The 20,398-nt window shown below is 38.1% G+C and overlaps 1 long non-coding RNA gene across 1 annotated transcript in view; it reads right to left on the reverse strand.

Annotated features, from left to right (window-relative positions):
• LOC140500979 (uncharacterized) overlaps positions 1 to 7,307 on the reverse strand; it is a 101,618-nt gene extending 94,311 nt beyond the window's left edge. The window contains exons 1-4 of the long non-coding RNA XR_011966003.1: positions 6,051 to 7,307; positions 2,830 to 3,030; positions 2,274 to 2,392; positions 1,370 to 1,468 (exon numbers count right to left, since the gene is read on the reverse strand). This is a non-coding gene — a long non-coding RNA (uncharacterized lncRNA). The remainder of the gene's footprint in view (positions 1 to 1,369; positions 1,469 to 2,273; positions 2,393 to 2,829; positions 3,031 to 6,050) is intronic.
• Positions 7,308 to 20,398: the final 13,091 nt, after the last annotated feature.

Below are 20,398 nucleotides of genomic sequence, written 5' to 3' on the forward strand. Positions count from 1 at the left end.
TTTTGAATGACTAATCCAACACCCTCATATTACAACTCTTGGAAATGAAGCTCGATGCTCCCTTCCAGTTCTGACCTTTATCACAATTCTCCAGCTTCCACCTCCTGAGTCCCTATTTGCTCCTGATTGGTAAGAGTTCTTCTGAAGCAACCCAAACCTACCTACCATGATGTTTGCTACTCTCTGGCCATGTTCCTGCCATGTTGCTGCCCACCTACCAACTCCCTTCAGTCAGTCAGTAAACAAGCATTTCTCAAATGTTTACTATGTGTCAAGCACTATACTAAGCATCAGGGACATGAGAAAAGTCAAAACAGTCCCTGCCCTCAAGAAGCTCACATTCTAATAGGGGAGATATATAAAAATCTGTGTACAATATATAAGCAGAACCAATGGAAGAAAACTTGAGAAAGGAAGACATTAGTGGTTGGGGAACGGAGAGAAGCCCCCTGAAGAAGGTGGAATTTGAGCTGAATACTGAAGAAATCCAGAGAATTTCATAAGCTGAGATGATGGGCAGAGCATTCCAGGAATGGGATAAAGCAAGGGAGATGGAACAAAGATGTGAGAGAAACTACATGGAAGCCAGCTTACATGAACTGAATGGGGTTGTGGGGTAAGGGGGTTGTGGTGTAAGGAGACAAGATTCAGCAATAGATCAGAACAGTAATTAAATCAATTTAACCATCCTAGAAATGACACATCAATTTATTTCCCTATAACTCCATTCACCACCCTAGTGACTTCCCTGAAATCATTCCTCCCTGGCCACCATTTCCTTATATGTATTGTCTTCTCTGATCACAAAGTAAGTTCTTGAAGGAAGTTTACTTTTTTGTCTTTGTTTTTGTTTTGTTTTGTAAAGCAGGGATTTGAGAATTGGCATTGGCTTTGCAGTTGAGAAAAAAAGCAGCCCTAAAAATTATTTGGGACTATCATAATCTTTGAATCAGAAGATGGACTTGAGTCATAGCTAGAAATTCTTAAAGGGACACATTTATTCTATAAGAGGAAGGAATGGGGACTGAAAGAGCTAAGTAGTAGTAGCAACAGTAGTGTCTCCAGTGCTGGCATGATTTAATGAGCTGAGCCAGAAAGAATTGGAGGTACAGGAATAGCAATATAAAGGAGAAAGTGAGAAAGATAAACCAAACGGAGAAACTGAAAGGAAGGCAAAATTATCGCAGAGAAGGAAGAGACAGAGTTGGGCCATTGGGTCTCACAAACACCTTAGAACAGAGTGCTTGGAAGAGCTCTTAATTGTATTTATCTCTTCAAAAGCTGAGGGAAATTGCCCCCAAAAGACCTTATTTTTCCCTAACTTCCTTTCATGCTTTTTCCAGCAACAGACATTGTAATACTCTCTTACCTATACATTTTCTGAATCATTTCCTCCTCCTCTTCCTCCTCTTTTTCCTCCTTTTTCTTCTTCTTTTTATTCTCCTCTTCAAACATAAATAGGTCAGGCCTTGGATAGAGATAAACAAAACTTAAATTATAGAGTCAAACCTTTTTCTGAAGTTAGGAATTTTCCTAAGTAGAGACTTTGAGCTATTAGGATTTTATTAATAACTTTTTACTAGATACAAATGCCAGAAAATAGAGGAAGGGACCATATAGACTTAAAGACCATTATATTGTCTATAAGAGAAAAAAAATTAGCTACTTGCTATAAAAGTGTGTCCTGATTAAATCTCCAAGCACATAGGGGTTAGAGAGGAGAGGTCAATAATGAGAAAAAATAACCCCCATCAAGCATGGAAGTAGGAGGGAGTAAAAATGATCCCAAACCAGTGGGCTAACCAACAACATTATGTTTGTATTCCCAGTTGGAGCATAGGGCCTGGCATGCACTTAAATCTTTTTTCATTCATTTCATTTTTTTTTTTAAAGCTGAGTTTGGCCTTGTGCTGTTGAATATTTGCATCAATGGCTTTAAAAAAAAAGACATTGAAGACATGCTTATCAAATTTTCAGATGATATAAAATTGGGAGGAACAGTTAACACACTGGATGAAAGTTGCCAAGATCCAAAGAGATCTTACTGGTCTAGAAAACTGAGCTGAACACTAACAAAAAGAAGCTTAATGGGGATAAACGTAAAGTTTTGAACTTATGTTCAAAAACCATCTTCACAAGTACAAGACTTGAAAGATAAGATTGGACAGCAATTTGCCTGGGAAAATGTCTGGATATTTTGGTGAATTTAAAGATCAATGTGAGTCAGCAGCATGATAATGGAAGCAATAAAAGCTAATGGAATCTTAAGCTACCTTACGCATTCAGCATAGTGTCCAGGAATAAGTAGGTGACAGTCTCTCTGAACTCTGCTCTGCTCCGACACCATATGGAGTATTGTGTCCAGCTCTTGGAGACATTTGGAAGAACACTGCTAAAGAGAGTAACCACGATGTTGATGAGCCTTGATTTAACATTATATGAAGCTTACTTGAAGGAATTAGGGATGTTGAGCATAGAGAAGACTCAGAAATTATATGATAGCTGTTTTCAAATATTTGAAGGGCTATCAAATGGGAGAGATTAGACTTGTTCTCTTCAGTCCTAGATGGCTGACCTAAGTGCCAGAGGCAGAATTTTACAGAGACAAGTTTAGGTCTGACATAAGGAAAAAACTGTTAACAAACAGAGCCATCCAAAAATGGAATAGACTGGGAGGGATTAGGTTCTCCCTTTTGGGAAGTCTATAAGCAAAGCCTGGATGACCATTTGTCAAATATGTTAGAGTGTAAATTATTTTTCAGGTATGGGTTGGATCTGGATAGCCTCTATATTACTTTCCAACTCTGAAATTCTATAATTCTGAGATACCTTCTAAAGTTGTTGTTGTTGTTCAGTCATCCACTCGTGTCCCACTCTTCATGACTCTGTGGACCATATCACACCAGGTCCTTCTATTCTCCACTATTTCTCGAAGTCTGTTCAAGATTATGTTTGTTGCTTCCATGACACTGTCCACACTCTCTATTCCATCTCATACTCTGTCATCCCCTTCTTTTGCTTTCAATCTTTCTAAAGTAGAAAATACAGTATAGAGCTAGAAAATACCATGGAGATTATTAAATACAACCCCTTACTTTATGGAAACTGAAGCTCCTAGAGATAAAATGACCTTCCCAGAGTCAAAAAGCTACTTAGTAGCATAACCTAAATCAGAACTCAGGAATCCAAACTCCCAATCCATTGCTCTATTTCTAATACAAAGTCCTGGTATGCCAATTCTTTATCTTTTATCTGTTAAGATAATAATGATTTCAAGCTGGAAGAAGCAATAAGGGTCATCTAGTCCAATCATCCCGTCTTACAGATGAAAGAACTGAGGTGTAGAAAAACTAATGACTGGTAAGTATTTTAGGTGGGATTAGAGCCCAAATCTTCCTGATTCCAAATCCAGTATCTTATCTACCTCTTTATGAGACACACCATTTCACAATGAGCAGCATGTCCAATTAGGTTAGAAAACATAAAAGGGAAGCTAAACTTGGCATCAGAGGACTTGAGTTCAAATCCTTGCTCTACCTGGGTGACCTCGGGCAAGTCACTTAATACCTCTGGGTTTCAGTTTCTTTATCTATAAAATGGAGTGACTTCTGAGGTCCCTTATAGCTTTAATGTATAATCTTATGATCTTTTAAAACTGAAAAAATAAATGTAACTTCAACATGGTGAGTTAAAAGGATTGTAGGACAATCAGGACAGCCAGGAAAAATATTTTAGGAACATTTCAAAACACAACATCAATTAAAATGGTATAACTACATATTTACAATGAGAAAACAACAGAATGATTTCTCTTATAAAAATCACCCAATAAGCATTTTTTAAGCACCTACCATGTGACAAGTATTATGTTAGGTGCTGAGAACAAAAAATCTAAAAAAAAGCTCCTCTTTTCAAGAATATTACATTCTATTGGAGAACATACATATATCTAAGAGTATATAAAATATATACAATACAAAATCAGATATGAGATAAACTGCAGTGGTACCAAGAAAGCCTGGAGAATTTAGAGTATAGAGAATAGATTTGGACAGGTGTTTCATATTTTTTCATGCTATTAAATTCTTGATACTCTGGTGGGGAAGGAGTCACTAAAAATGAACCTACACTCTGCCCCTTCCCCATTATTTCCAGCACTGTTTCAAACTCTGTCCAAAGTCTCTGAGCTATTTATTTATGATCCTTGAATTACTCTTGTACTAAATTAGAAGCAATAGACAAGTAGGTGGCATAGCTGATAAGGCTCTGGACAGGGCATCAGGAAGACCAGAGTTTGAATTCTGCTTCAAACCCTTAATAGCTATGTGATTCTGAGCAAGTCATTAAATCTCTTTATATGTCAGGTTCCTCAACCATAAAATGCATAAGACTCAGTTGCCCTTTCAGTTCTAAATCTATGATCCAGTGTTGCTTTGGTATGTACTCCCTGACCAGGGCACCAAAGACTTTATCCCCATTTTAAACTTGGATTTCTTAAAACCATTGAAAAAGATCTCTCTGGCTCCTCCCACCATTAAAAGTTGGTGATTCTTTGATTCAATGATTAAGAGAGGACAATGAATTTAGAACTCTAAAATTCATAGGTTTGTCTTCTGAGTTACTGAAGAACTGATTCCACGTGTTATTTTTAGATAATTACCTCTATTCTTTGCCAAAGGGAAAGTTATTGTACTGGGGAGTAGGGAAGAGAGGGAGGGAGGAGGTTCTTTCATAGGCATTTACAATGTAGTTGGGGAAACTACTTACACAAAGGAAAATGCTAAATAACAATTGGAGAGAGCACACGATTAAGTGCCAAGATGATTGATAGAGACATTAAGTGCTATAGGAATCCACAGAAGATTCTCAAGGGCTGGAGTGTTTTGGGAAGGGCTGATTGTACATATAGTGCTTGTGTTTAAGGCAGACTTAAAGAAGCAACAGGAATTGACAGAGAAAGAAGGAGAGAAGAGCATTTTTAGGTAGGAGCAGAGACATAGAGTTAGAAATGAGTATATATGTGTTTGGGAGGTTGTGTGGTTCAAGCAGAGGTTCTTTGCCAATGTTCTTACGATATATTAAAATATGTAAACAACCAGTATTTTATTTTTGTTTGGACTTTGTGATTTTATTGGCTTGGGAAATCTGAGGAAGCTCCCTCTATTAATATAGATAAGTAACTATTCTGCTATTATCATCTTAGAGAGCTACCTGGGCCACATAAAGATCTGAGGACTTGTCCATGGTCACAGAACCAGTATATAAAGGAGATTCTGAACTCATGTTTCTTTGACTCCCAGGATAACTTTCTATCTGCTTCCCCTCACTAACTCTCAATAATGATATTAACAACTAACACATATATGTGTTACGATGTATGCATGATATACACACACATATCTTTATAGTTTGTGAAGCATTTTATATGCATTATCTCAGATCCATTTTACAGATGAGAATCAGAAAAGTGATTTGTTTATGGTTAGAGAGCTAGCAAATATAACAGGCAAGATTTCAAGCTAGGTTTTTCTAACTCCAAGATCAACCCTCTGTCCACTATTATTCAAGCTGGCTATGCTGAGGAGAAGGCATTAGTCTGACCTAATCTTACCCCACACAAATTCAGATGCAGAAAATATTCGCTTTGCAAGGAAGAGGCAGTTCTGTGCTCAAGGATGAGTTCTGCTTTTGCTCTAAGCACAGTGTTCAGTTGTTTACACAGATCTGACATAAGGCATCATTGTGTGGAGTTCACTAAGTGGGAGGAGAGAAATCTTAATTTCTTTCATCCAGGAAAGCTCGGATCAAACACACCATCTGCTTTTCACCAAGGTTCTGGTTTTAATCTAATTCTCTAGCCAAGACACAAAGGAAATGAAGTGATTTGAGTTAAGTCTTGAAGTTCAGAAAATTTATCCACATTGACACCATAGATTGTAGAAGCAGAGAGATCTTTAAAAAAAATTAAAAGAAAGCCAAACATCCATTTTATTCTTTTAAAAAATCCTACTACCAAGGGACTGCTACATAATCAGTCCAGGGTAAGTTACCTCTAACTCTCCTTAACAGTTTTGGCTTTCTTTCTCTCTCTTCTACTCCACAATCAGCAATCTTGGCTTTTCCCAGTCTTTTCTCATGGTGACAAGCATCCTGTTGCCAGTCTTCCTGGAGGCCTGCAAAAGCCATTCCTATGAGACGAGAGCAGGGCAAAATTTCTGGCAGAAACTTCAAGCCTTTGGAAGGGAAGGAAAAAATGATTCCGTCATCTCTGTGGGATTCTGATATTGAATGCTGGCAACATTTCATGAATCTCCCTGGAATACTCAAAGTAGCCACTGAGAATGTCTCAGACAAAGTCCTAGGACCTTAGGGATTTTTCTCTAAAATCTGAGTGGCACACTGAGAAGGAACTAATCATGAGCTGGAGGATGAGGAGGTGATGCAGTTGTGGGGAAGGGGAAAAGAAGGTTAATATCCTTATGGACCTTTTCAATATATGCCCAACCAAGGAGAGATCTGAGTCCCAAACCTATTAGCTCCTATTACCTGTACATCTGGTGATAAACACCTGACAAAGTAAAATGGAGTACAGAGCTGTGAGCCAATATGGGAATAAACCCAGGAGCAATGAATTTACCTTATTTTACTAGCAGAATTTCCAATTCATTTTTAGTTATATATGCATTTAGAGCCTACCTTGCATTTTAATTTCCTCTGAGAACAATAGAAAGGCACTCACCCTCCTGTAGCCCTTATAGTTTATAAAGAAGAGCAACCTTTCCATTGGACTCAATTTGATAATATGCTTAAATCATTTCTGTTTATATTTATGAAAGTCAAAATACAAATTTCCTTTATTTATCCTATTGTGCCATACTGAGAGAATTCAGAAATTTGGCGAGGGAGTTCAGAAATCAAGAAACATCAATGTAGATTATATATTTGAATTATAAGCAAAATAGCCCAGCACTCATTCATATCCTTGATTTCATAATTCTAGACTGAGAAATGAATTTAAGTGTACAATGCATACTGAATTGCTATAACAGACAGCATATATTATCCCCCTGAAATGTAGTGCGTGACTAGAAACAACCAAAGTATGTGCATACCTCAGTAAATAAGACCAAAAAGGGGTAAAAAAAACCCAATATCTGGTTCAATTGTCTGAGAAAAAAACAAGCTCAAATTTTCCCCTCTATTTAGCATTTGCTATATTTCTGGATTCCACCAATTGTTTTAAAAATCTAAACAATGAGAAATGATTTCCTCAGAAGGTAGAAAAAAAACATAGGAAACTAAACTACTTTTCTAAAAGTACTTACATACCAACCATCATTACTTGAGAAAATCTGGTTAGGATGTAGATAATAACCACTGAGTGAAAAGAGTCAGGAAATAGGAGTTGTTACACTGTGACAGAGAAGGTATATATATATATATATATATATATATATATATATATATATATATATATATATATATATATATATATATGTATATATATATATATATGTATATATATATATACATATATATATATATGTATATATATATATATGTATATATATATATACATATATATACATATATGTATATATATATATATACGTCTAAATTTCTACATATATATGCTTGCAGAGTATTTTTTGATTGAAGGCTCCAAAAATTACATGCTTTCTATCAAGTGAATTATATTTGTGTTTCTTCCACTACTAAAAGATAAAGATAGAAACGTGAAGTTTAATTTCATATCTTTGTGGACTTCCGCAAATGTATCCTTATGACACAATGTGGGAATGGGGTCCCTACCAGAAGAGATGACTGGAAGCTGCCCTTGCCAGGTTCTCATAGAGCTGTCAAAGCCTTTAAAAGCTATCTAGTAAATGACTTAGGGATATGCAAAGGCATGTTACTTGAAGACCCAGAAACAATGGAGAAAACATGCAAATTTTAGGATTTGCTTCTTAGTTTATCTTATTCATTTGGGGATTGTGCCTCTGACACCTGTGCATAAATAACATATCATACAAAAGAGGAAAAAATAACTTTAAAAATCTTAATATGAAAGTTCAATCATTTGAATTATTTATTTTTACCTTTCATTGTTTGAAGGAAATTTTAAGTTGAGAGACTGAGCACTCTCCTCTTCATAACAGCATTTTTTTTATTAGCTCCTTAATCTCATGGGATATATAGAGTGCTGTTAACACAGCCCCTAAATGACAATGCCCAGAGTCAAAGCCCCCACAGCTCAGATTTACTACGCTCGGGGTCAGAGCATAAACCTGGAATCTTTGATCACTTAGGCAGCCTATTTTCCTTTGGGGAAATCTAAAAGGTTTTATTCTAGCACTAAAGGGTCTGAAGTATTATCAAATCAGAGGATCACAGATTTAGAGCTGGAAGGGACTTGAAAGACACCTAGCCCAACCCCCTCATTCTGCAGATCAAGAAACCTGAAATCCAGAAAAGTGGAGTTACTTTCCCAAAGATACCTCAGCTGAGTACGGATTTGAACCCAGTTCGGCTTTTCTGACTCACAGTTCAGTTCTCTATCTACTACTCCCCATCTATATATCTGGAACTCTTATGAAGGAGAGGAAATGTGCTTGATATCTGAGGCCCTAAGTAATTCAGGAAAAATACAGTACCTTCCATTTCTTCCAAATGCCTCATTAGGCAGTATAATTAGACTTGACCCTCAACCATATTTCTCTAATCCTCACTACCTCCCTGTCTACTGGCCCTTTTCCTGATGCCTAGAAACATACTTAGGATATTCCCAAACTTAAAATTCTTCATTTGATGCTATAATCCCTATCTTGCTCTTTTACAGTCAAACTCACAGAAAAAAGCTCTCTGCTTTCACTATTTTCACTTCCATTCTTCCCATACACTTTTCAACCTGTTGCAATTTGACTTCTGATTTCATATCTTAATTGAAATTGCTTTCTCTAAGATTCCCAACTATCTCTTGACTGCTAAACCTGATGTGGTTTTTTTTTTTCTCAGTCTTCATTCTTTTTTATCTCTTTGCAGCATTTGACACTGTTGACGACTTTTTCTTTCTAGATACACTCTCCTTCCTGGGTTTTTGTGACGCTGCCTTCCTGTTTTGCCACATGCCCATCTGGCTGTTCTTTCTCAGTTTCCTTTGCCAATTTATCATCCATGTCCCACATCCTAATGGTAGCTATCCCCCACAGCTCTACCTAGAGTCTTCCAGTTTTATCTGTATATATGCTTGGTGATCTCATCATCTCCCATAGGTTGAATTGCAGGTGATTCCCATGTCTATGTATCTATTGCTTCCCTGAGCTCCAAGTCCTACATCACCACCTTCCAGCTGTACATCTCCAACCAAGTTCCCATAGGCAGCTCAAATTCAATATGTCCAAAATAAAACTCATAATATCCCCCCACCCCAAATCCATCCTTCTTTCTAAATTCTCTAGAAGGCACAATCCTTCCAGTCACCAGGTTCACCACCTTGAAGTCACTCTCAACTTTTCACTTTCTCCCAATGCCCTCACCTTATATCCAAATGATTTACCTCTGCAATGTCTGTTGCATCCACCCCTTTCTCTCTACTCAAATGGCCACCACTCTAATTTAGGAACTTGTTTTATCTAAACTATTATAATAACCTCTTAATTTATTTCACTATCTGCATTCTCTCTTCTCTCCAGTACACCCTCTAAACAACTGCCAACTGATTAACCATGTCAGTCACTCTTAAGAAGGCTCAGCTCCCTATCACCCCTAAGATAAAACAAAATTCATCTGGCACTTAAAGCCCTTTGTAATCACTGATCCATCTTTCCAGACCAATTTCACATTACTCTCCCTTATAAATTAAATGTTCCATTAAAATATGACTAACTACTGTTATCTCCATCTCTTTCTTTTGCATAGGCTGCCTTACCTAGCTGGAAAACTCTCCTCTTCCATCTCCTCAACTTGGACTCCTTTTAAGGCTAAACACAAGTTCAACCTCTTACTCTAAGCCAGGGGTGGGAAACCTGCAGCCTCCAGGCTCTCTAGGTCCTTAAGTGTGGCCCTTTGACTGAACCTAAACTTCACAGAACAAATCCCCTTAATAAAAAGATTCATTCTGTAAAATTTGGACTCAGTCAAAAGGTCATACCCGAGGACTGGAAGGACCTGTGGCCTTGACACAGGTTCATCACATCTGCATAGGCTTTTCCTAATCCCTCTCTTCTCCACCCCACTTCACACACATCATAATTACTTTGCATGCCCTCCAATGTTCCCATGAATATAGGATTTTAGTATGCAGTTGGATGCATATTCCAATCCATTTAGTTCTGTCTATCCTGTGACAGTCTCACTTTATGTTTTTCTGTTTGCCACAAAAGGTCTTCCAGCCATATTGAGATCTTCCTCATAATTTCTTCATATTGCCAGGTTACCATCAGAGTCTTAATCCTAACCATTGATTTCTCCTCATTCTTGCTACGTAATTAGCCCATCTTTTTTAATCATACTTTTTTTCATATGTTTCAAATCAATAGTCCCAAGAAATTCTGTTATGTCAGCTCACCATCATCATGTACTTTTCTTGACCTTTAGATGATCCTCAGTTACAACTCTTCAAATCACTTCGTATTGACTTCGTGCATGCTTTATATGTATTTATTTGTATGTATGCTGTTTCTCTTCCCCAACAGAAGTGCCTATATGGCAGGGACTATTTCATTCTGGTCTTTCTATCATCGATGCCCAGCACAATGTCCTGTATGTAGTTGGCATTTAATAAATGTCTGTTGAATGAATAACTAGAGAACAAACATGAATTTCATCTGGTCAGTTTTACTTCTCTCCAGCTCTGTCTTTTTTGTCTTGCATGAGATCAGGTTTACGCATCTGTCAGTTTTTCTGTGCTGAAAGGCATCTTAAGGTAAAGCAGTGAATAGAGTGCTTTGCCTAGAGTCAGAAAGATCAGAGATCAAATATGACTTCAGACACTTACTTGCTGTGTGACCCTGGGCAAGGCACTTTTAAAGTCTATATGCCTCAGTTTCCTTAACTGTAAAATGGAGATAATAATAGCACCAACCTCCCAAGGCTATTGTGAGGATCATCTGAGATAATATCTATAAAACATTTAGCACAGTGCCTGGGGGTGTAAAGTGTGTTCAGGGAGGACCAGGACCTTTGGCGTGAAGGCTGTCCAGCCCTTTTCAGGACTCTTTCCACCTTTGATGTTCACCTGTTCCACCTAACTCTCATGTGTGGCTCCAAGAAGCTGCAGCAAAACCATTTCAGCAGATAGGTCAAACCAGGTTGAGGATAACCAAGGGCTCTCAAACCCATTGGTGAGTTAGGGGGGTGTCTACCCCAAGCATGTGAACACTTCCTCTGGTGGAATTGGCAGATGAGAACAATTTGTTCCAATGGCCATGAAGGCAGATGAAGCAGGTAATGTGGGGCACTTAGAGCTTGGTTAGACACCACGTCAAGGTCATCCACTGCATCCTGAGCCATCAGCAGCCATCTTGACTCTGTCCTGCCACTGGACTATAATGACTCTGGAGGAAACAGTGAGGCTGAGAACTTCATGCAACTCTGCCTCACTTAAATCCAATTTATTCAGGAATCAAAAGACATCAGCCATACCATTTCATTATTAAGCCTCAAAGTCCTGTGGGAACAGGCAAATGATGAAGCAGATGGTGCAGATACACCAGAAGCTGTAGTCACGACCCTGCACACAGGTAGCCCAGGTCATAGGGTCATTTCTCACTGGAAACAGCAGTGGTATTCGGCACCCCGCTGGGTGTCTAAGCAGACTTTTAAGGATCACACTGCTCACCACCTGGCATGAGGAAGGGGGATAGAAAAGGTGCACTAACCATTGTCTGCTTACCTAACACTGGCCTGATTACCACAGCAGGCAGGGAATTCCACTATGTGGTTGAAACACAGAAAAATGTCCAAAATATCTGCAAAGATGATTCCACTCACCTTCAGCATATAGAATGTGCGCACACTAATAGACAACACAAAATCCATTAGACTTGAAAGAAGAACTGCTCTTGTTGCAAGAGAACTCAAGAGGTATCGCATCCAAATAGCAGCCCTGAGTGAAATAAGGTTGGCAAATGAAGGCCAGCTTACTGAAGTTAGAGCCAGATATACATTTTTCTGGAGTGGGTGCAGTGAAAGGGAGCACTGTGAAGCTGGTGTGGGTTTTGCAATCAAAACTAATCTAATCAACAAGCTGGTATGCCTGCCAAAAGGAACGAATGACAGGCTCATGACAATGAGACTGCCACTTGCAGGAAAAAGCCATGCCACCATCATCAGTGTCTATGCTCCCACCATGACAAACCCTGATGAAGTCAAAGAAAAATTTTATGAAGATCTAGAGACACTTATCATCAATGGGCCAAAAGAGGACAAGCTTATAATTCTGAGTGACTTTAATGCTAGAGTAGGCTCAGACTATCAGTCTTGGCAGGGAGTCCTAAGGAGGAATGGAGTTGGAAACAGCAAAAGCAATGGTCATTTACTACTGAAGACTTGTGCATCCCATGACCTTCTCATCACCAACATTGCTTTCCGTTTACCTAAATGCAATAAAACTTCATGGATGCACCCTCACAGCAAACATTGGCATCTAATAGACTACTGTAAGAAGAGACAGACAAGATGTGAGAGTAACAAAGGCAATCTATGGTGCAGAGGGCTGAACTGATCATAGACATCCTTTTCAAGCTAAATGTTTGCATTCATCAAAAGTGCAACCCCCAAGGCAAAATGACTGCTAGAAAAATTAATGTCACCAAATTAGAGCTCTTCTCCGAGCATGAACACTTTGTTGCTAACTTGAGGGCAACACATAGTTGGAGCCAACACACAGTTGGCAACAATGGAGCAGAAAAGGAGTGGGTAACTTTCAGAGATTTCATGTACAGCACTGCATTTGTTCATCTGGGTCAAAACACTTGCAAACACTGGTTTGATGAAAATGATGAGGAAATTCAGAAGTTGCTAAATGAAAAACAAGAACTCCACAGGATATACCAGCAGGATAGCTCATCCACCTCTAAGAAGGCAGCATTTAATTCCATCAAAAGCAAAGTACAAGCAAAGCTTAGAGAGATGCAGGATTCCTGGCTCAGTAACAAGGCACATGGAATTCAGTTTTATGCCAATGGTAACAATCCAAAGTGCTTTTATGATTCCCTGAAAGCTATTTATGGACCAAAATCTATGGTGCATCACAACTACTCAGTGCTGATGGAGCCACATTGATTAGTGATAGGGACACAATCCTAGAGAGATGGGCCACACACTTTCATAGTGTTCTCAACAGACCATCATCAGTCAATGCTGAAGCCATTGACTGTTTACCGCAGGTTGAAGGAAACTTAGTTGAATTTCCAACTGAAGAAGAGGTTTTGAATGCCATTAGGCTCATTTCACATGGCAAAGCACCTGGTGCTGATTCTATTCCAGCTGAGATTTACAAGGTAGGGGAACCATTGCTCATACAAAACCTGACTGAAATTTTCTAGGTTATATGGTGAAAGGAGGTTATCCCTCAGGAGTTCAAGGATGCCTCCATTGTCCATCTCTGTAAAAGTAAAGGGAATAGATTGTTCTGCAACTATCACAGGGGAGTCTCTCTCTTAGTTATTGCTGGCAAAATTCTTGCTAGAGTCCTCCTATTAAGGAGGCTGATCCTTCACCTGGAAGATGGTCATCTACCTGAGAGCAAGTGTGGCTTCAGAAAGGGCCCAGGAACAGTCGATATGGTGTTTCCTGCCCAATAACTCCAGGAGAAATTCCAGAAGCAGAACAGAGGTCTGTATACAATGTTTGTAGATCTGACCAAGGCCTTTGACACTGTTAGTTGTGAGGGTTTATGGAAAATTATGTCAAAATTTGGTTGCCCGGAGAAGTTCATCAATATTGTACACCAATTTCATGATGGCATGCTTGCCTGGGTTCTGGATAGTGGACAAAGTTCTCGTGCCTTCCCAGTCACCAATGGAATGAAACAGGGCTGTATGCTTGCTCCCATGCTTTTAGGCATGATATTTTCAGCTATGTTGTCAAATGCTTTCAATGAGAATGAACACGGCATCAAGGTCAACTATCGTACTGATGGTTAAGTTCTTCAGTTGGAAAAGGTTACAAGCCAAGACCAAAGTGGAGGGAATGCTGGTGCATGATTTTCTGTTTGCAGATGATTGTGTGCTCAATGCAGCCTCTGAAGCTGAGATGCAATAAAGTATGGATCAATTCTCTGCTGCCTGTGCTAATTTTGGCCTAATAACTAACACCAAGAAAATACAGGTGCCCCATCAGCCACCACCACATCAACCATATATGGAATCATCATTTACCACAAATGGAGAAGTTTTGAATGCTGTGGATAAGTTTATTTACCTTGGTAGTGTACTTTCCAGGAATGTACACATTGACAATGAGGTTGATGCACGCATTACCAGAGCTAGCTCAGTGTTTGGGAGGCTCCAAAGAAAAGTTTGGGTGAGAAGAGGTATTAGACTGACTACCAAACTGAAGGTCTACAGAGCCGTTGTACTGACCTCATTGTTATATGCTTATGAAACATGGACAGTCTACCAGCACCTTGCCAGGAAACTGAATTGCTTCCATTTGAAGCAATTAAATTAAATTAGGAAGATTCTGAGGATCACCTGGCAGGATAAGATAACAGACATTTAAGTCTTTGCTTGAGCTGGACTGTAAAGTATTGAAACTATGCTTCAGAGAGCACAGTTCTGATGGGCTGGCCACGTTGTTCAAATGCAAAATGTACGCTTGCCAAAAAGACTACTTTATGGAGAACTCTCATGGGGTAGGCAATCACATGGTGGTCAAAAGAAGCAATACAAGGACACTCTCAAGGTCTCTCTCAAGAACAATGGATTTGACTGTGCAACATGGGAGACACTGGCACAGGACCACTCAGCATGGCGTGCCCACATCAGAAAGGGTGCTGTGCTCTCTGAGCAAAGCAGAATTGAGACAGCACAAAGTAAACATACGATGCACAAATTTGGGATATCCACCCCAAATATTCACATGGACTATCTGTGTCCAACCTGTGGTTGAGCATTCTGAGCTCTTATTGGTCTGATCAGCCACAGTCGGACACACTGAAATTTCACTTTATCATGATGATGTCATTTTGGTCCTCTTTGAAGATGAAGGACATCAATCAACCAGCAAGTGCCTGGCACAAAGTAGATGCTTAATAAGTGCTTGTGTTTTTCCTACTTTAGTACTAGGAAAAAATCTGCTGAATTTCCCCAAAAGGAAATAGCAGTACAAAGCAGTATAAAGTCCATCTAACTGGTTCTTGCAGGCTGTCCATTGCTTTCCTCCTATATGTCAATGTTCTCTTTCAAAATCATCTGCTCTTCTATTAGTCTCATCATGTCATATAGTGATATACCTGATATATATATATATATATATATATATATATATATATATATATATATATATATACATATATATATATAGGTATATAACACAAAACAAGTAAAACTGCTTTTTCCAGGAGGAATGGAAGGACTTTGTGGAACTCTTTAGTACTCCTTCCACCAAGGGAAGCCAATTAGGTAAATGTTTAAGTCCAAAGGTTCTGAAATAATATGCACATCAAAAATAAGCAAAACATTGCAAATGTGGTTCAAATGTAAGGCTGTGTGGCTATGTAAATTGAGTATATATATATATGTATATATATATATATATACATATATATATACACACACACACATGCATATGTATATATATACATACACATACATATATTTATATATACACACAGATATGTGTATACACACATATTTATATATATGTATATATACATACACACACATATATATCTGCGTGTGTCTGTGTTTGTCTGTGTGTATGTGATGATAGCCATCTCTAGGGCACAGGAGGGAGGGAAGAAAATAGAAATTTATATGATAATAATTATATATTTAAAAGGATTAGCAAGTTGTACATAATAGACTTGTAGTTTCATATGTAATCATCTTTTTAAAAATTATATTATGCAATGTAAATGCTTGCTTTACTACATAAATTTTAAAAAGTAAAAAATTAAATTAAAAAATAAAGAAATCAAATATTTTTAAGCATTTATTATGGACTCAGAACAGATCTCATCAGAGAATTCAGGCATAGAGATTATCCTATCAAATACTCTCAAAATGAAGTAGTTGGTTCATTTTTGCCCTGCAAAATATTCTAGTAAATCTTTCAAATTGAAAATATAGAAATAAAAATGTTTCAACACCCAATTGTACCCTTAACTGCCTTTTAACTCAATTTCAAGGCCATGAAGTGTCCTGGAAAGAGCATTTGGAGTCAGAGGTCCTGGGGTCAAATATTTGGTCAGTCACTTACTATGTATGTGACATTGGGTAAGACATTTAACCACTCTGAGCCCCAGTTTTCTTATTTGTAAAATGAGAATATAGGACTAGAGAGTCTCTTCTAGCTCTAAATCAATCTATGGTCCAATAACGGGATCCATTATACTAGTTCCATCATATGTGATCTAAGGCTAAGTGACTCCAGTCTTTCCTATTCCTCTACCAAAAGTAGGCAGTATGAGGAGACTGATAAGAAAGCATCTTCTAAATGTTGGCAATTTTTGATGTGGGCAGAGAAGACAGACAACTTTATAAATCAATCAACAAACATTTATTAAGCACCTATTTTGTTCTCGCCACTGTACTAGGTGCTAGAGACAGAAAATAAAATGAAACTATTTCTGTCCTCAAGGAGTTTACTCTTATGAAAGGAAACTATATACACATAAGCAAAGTGATCTACAGTAAATACAGAATAATGTTTCTTGTAGTAGAGGAAGCACCAGCAGCATAAGGAATTTAGGAAAAACTCCATGTAAAAAGTCATATATAGAACACAAGCTGCTGGGACACCAATGCACTGTTGGTGGAACTGTGAACTGATCTGACCATTTGGAGAGCAATCTAGAATTGTGTAAAGAGTAATAAAATTGTGCATACACTTTGACCCAGCAATACTACCATTAGGTCTATTTCCCAAGGCGAGTAGGGAGAAAGAAAAAGAACCTACATGTTCTAAAATATTTATAGCAGCTCTCTTCATGGTGGCAAAGAACTGGAAACTGAGGAGTTGCCATCAATTGGGAAATGGCTAAACAAGTTGTGGGATATGATTGTGAAAGAATACTACCGTGCTATAAGAAATAACTGATTTTTGAAAAACATGGAAAGACTTGCATGTAAGAATGAAGAGTGAAATGAGCACAATCAAGAGAATGTTGTATTCAGTAACAGCAATATTGTTCAAAGAACAATTGTGAATGACTAAGTTATTTTAAATACTTTAGATACTCAAATCAACTAGAAAGGACCTATGAAAGAAGATGTTACATACGCCTCCAGAGAAAGAAGTGATAAATAGAAGTATGCATCGTATGGTTTTACCTATAACTATATATGCATATATATGTATGCATATATACACATGTATGTATATATGTGTGTATCCACATATCTTTACATATATATATATATATATATATATACATAATCTCGATCTATGTCTATAATACATGGTGAGAAGGGAGGGAGATGGTTTGGAATTTAAAATTTAACAAAAAATCAATATTTTTTTTAAAAAAGTTTTTAAAAAGGACTCAGAAACTCTGATCAACCAGAATTCCAGAGGATTCATGATGAAGCATGCTACTTACCTCCTGATAGAGAGGTGACAAAGTGCAGATTGGATTGTAAGCTATTTTTTTTACATGACCAGTGACGAAAGTTTTTTTGCTTGATTATACATATTTCTAACAGGGGTTTTGTTTTTCTTGCTTTTTCAATGGGGAGGAAGCAGACAAGAAGGAGAAAAAGTGGATCTTTGTGAAAGTAAAATAAAATTGAATTTAAAGAACATAAGCTGCATGAGGTCAGGGACTGTCTTTGCTTTTGTATTCATATTCTTAGCACTTCATGCAGGGCTTGACCCATAATAAGCATTTAAATTCTTTTTCATTCCTTGATTCATAGAAAGGTAGGTTTTACCAGCTGATGTTGATATAATACTTTAGTAAGAATTTTTAACATTCTTAAGAAAATGAAGAAAAAACTACCAGAGCTATGTCAACACTATGTATTATAGATATCCCAGGAGCTGGTAGAAATGGAGTTAATTGGGCATGAACCTTTGTCAAGTTTCAGTGACTCCCCCTTGCTTAGAGCAGTGATGTCCAAACTGGGGGACCAGGATCTGACTATAAAGGTTGCGATGAACCAATAAAGAGTGGAAATACGGGCTGCAATCTTGCCTTCCCCGTAATTATGGTCAATTGTGAGGTCTGTATCCACGAAGATCACATCTACTCATCCTCCAACGTTCCCCAACTGTTTCTTTCCCTTCTTCCTCTCCTCTCTGCTGTGTAAGTTACCAACTTCTCCTAAGGGCAGTTATAACCCAACCCTGACCTAAGTACCCCACAGCAACAATTCAGTACCATAAGGAAAACTTCCAGAACTGGTATACCCACTCCTCCCCTTCCCCATTACCTTAGGGCTGTGGTAGATGGCCTTTGGAGTGAGGGTTATGCTCTCCAGTTCATGAATAAAAGCCTCCTCCTTTCCCCTTTTCATTTTGGATACAGCAGAGTAAGTAGAATAGAATAAGCTAGCATGGATGGGTTGCAACAGACTGCAAATCTCATTACTCTATTTTTCACACCTCACAGGAAACATTGTTATTACTGTTTAGGGCACCACCATCATTCCAGGCCCTAACGTTGACAATCAACTTTAGTGGCATATGTAATTCCTCACTCTCACCCCACATATTCAAGGCACCAAATCTTGTTCCTATCTCTACATCTCTCTGACTTGTTTCCTTTTGTCCACTTACACAATCAGCACATTAGTACATACCCTCATCACCTCTCCTCTGAACCATTACAAGAGTTTTCAGATTGGTCTCCATGTCTTAAAAGCCTTTCCCCACTCTAATCCATCCTCTTTATAGCTGCCAAAGTGATTTCCCAACAGTACAGACCTGGCCTCATCACTCCCTCTACTCAACAAACTCCAAGGGTTCCCTATCAACTTTAAAATCAAATATTTCATCTGTCTCAACCTTTTTCATTTCTATTTTTATGTAAGTTACATGACACATAGAGTTATTAGTATAGTAGTTCTTAAAATAGAAACAGGAATTACCTGTAATTTCATTGGTATGGAGAACTCTCAGATGAGGAATTTCCTCTACCAATGCAGACTGATGCCTTCTTTCTGACTTAAAACTTCAGAGTTGTCCAGAGGTCTGAGAGGTTGTGATTTGTCTTGGATCACAGATTGTATCAGAGGTGAATTTGAAGTTACATCTCCCCTCCTTTAAAATTGGTTCTACCTACGATTTCATCTGTCTCTTAAACACATTGTGTAATTTTAAAACTAAGCAAGTCTATACATATTAGTAGACATATTTATATATATATATATATACAAAAAGCATGCTTATTTATTTTTTTGCTTATAGGTGTGTATGATCAAAAGTTTATGATCTAGAGGATAAAATGCTTATTTCTTTGCTTGCCATACAATGCATTCCACAATCTGATTTCAACCTGTCTTTCCTCATGGTCCTTGGATGGAACAGCTCCCGAACACTCCTAAACCTCCTTCCTTCTCACAGGGTATCTTTTTATCCCAATCCTAGAGGAGGTAAAAATTGGACCCTCTCTTCTTGGGTTACTTACTATAGGGTCTAAATGTCCCTGCTGCCTGTTGACTCACCCCTCAGCCTAAAGAGACTTCTTGTCCTTGCTTATTTTTCTTGTCCTCCTTTAAAAATTGTTCCCCCTTCCCATCAAAGTATCACAGAATTTGAGGGTTGGAAGAACACAATTGATAGAACAGAGAGAATCTTCACTATAACCTTCTTCCTTTGGTGAGCATGACTCTCTTCCATTTGTGAGTGGAAAGGCAGCAAGTAGGTGGAGGAGGGGGTACCTTGAAGGAAGCTAGAAATAAAGAGGTGGAGGTGAAGAGACATAGTGTTCCAAGGATGATGCATAGCCTAGGCAAAGGGAAGAGACAGGAGATGGAATATTAATTTCTGGGAAGAATAAGTTGTTTAGAAACCCTTGAGGAATTATTCTATCTCAGAGGCAAGAGAATTACTGAAGATTCTTGTACCACGGTCAGATCTGTTTTTTAGGAGCATTATTTAGGCAATTGTCTAGAAAATGGATAGGAGACATGAGAGAGTGGAAGCAGGATCCTAATTAGTTGCAATTAGTTCAGGTGAGAGACGATGAGGGCCTTAACTAAGGTAGTGACCATATAAGTGGAGAGCTGAC

Source organism: Notamacropus eugenii, chromosome 4 (genome assembly GCF_028372415.1).
Source record: "Notamacropus eugenii isolate mMacEug1 chromosome 4, mMacEug1.pri_v2, whole genome shotgun sequence".
Classification (NCBI taxonomy): Eukaryota; Metazoa; Chordata; class Mammalia; order Diprotodontia; family Macropodidae; genus Notamacropus; species Notamacropus eugenii.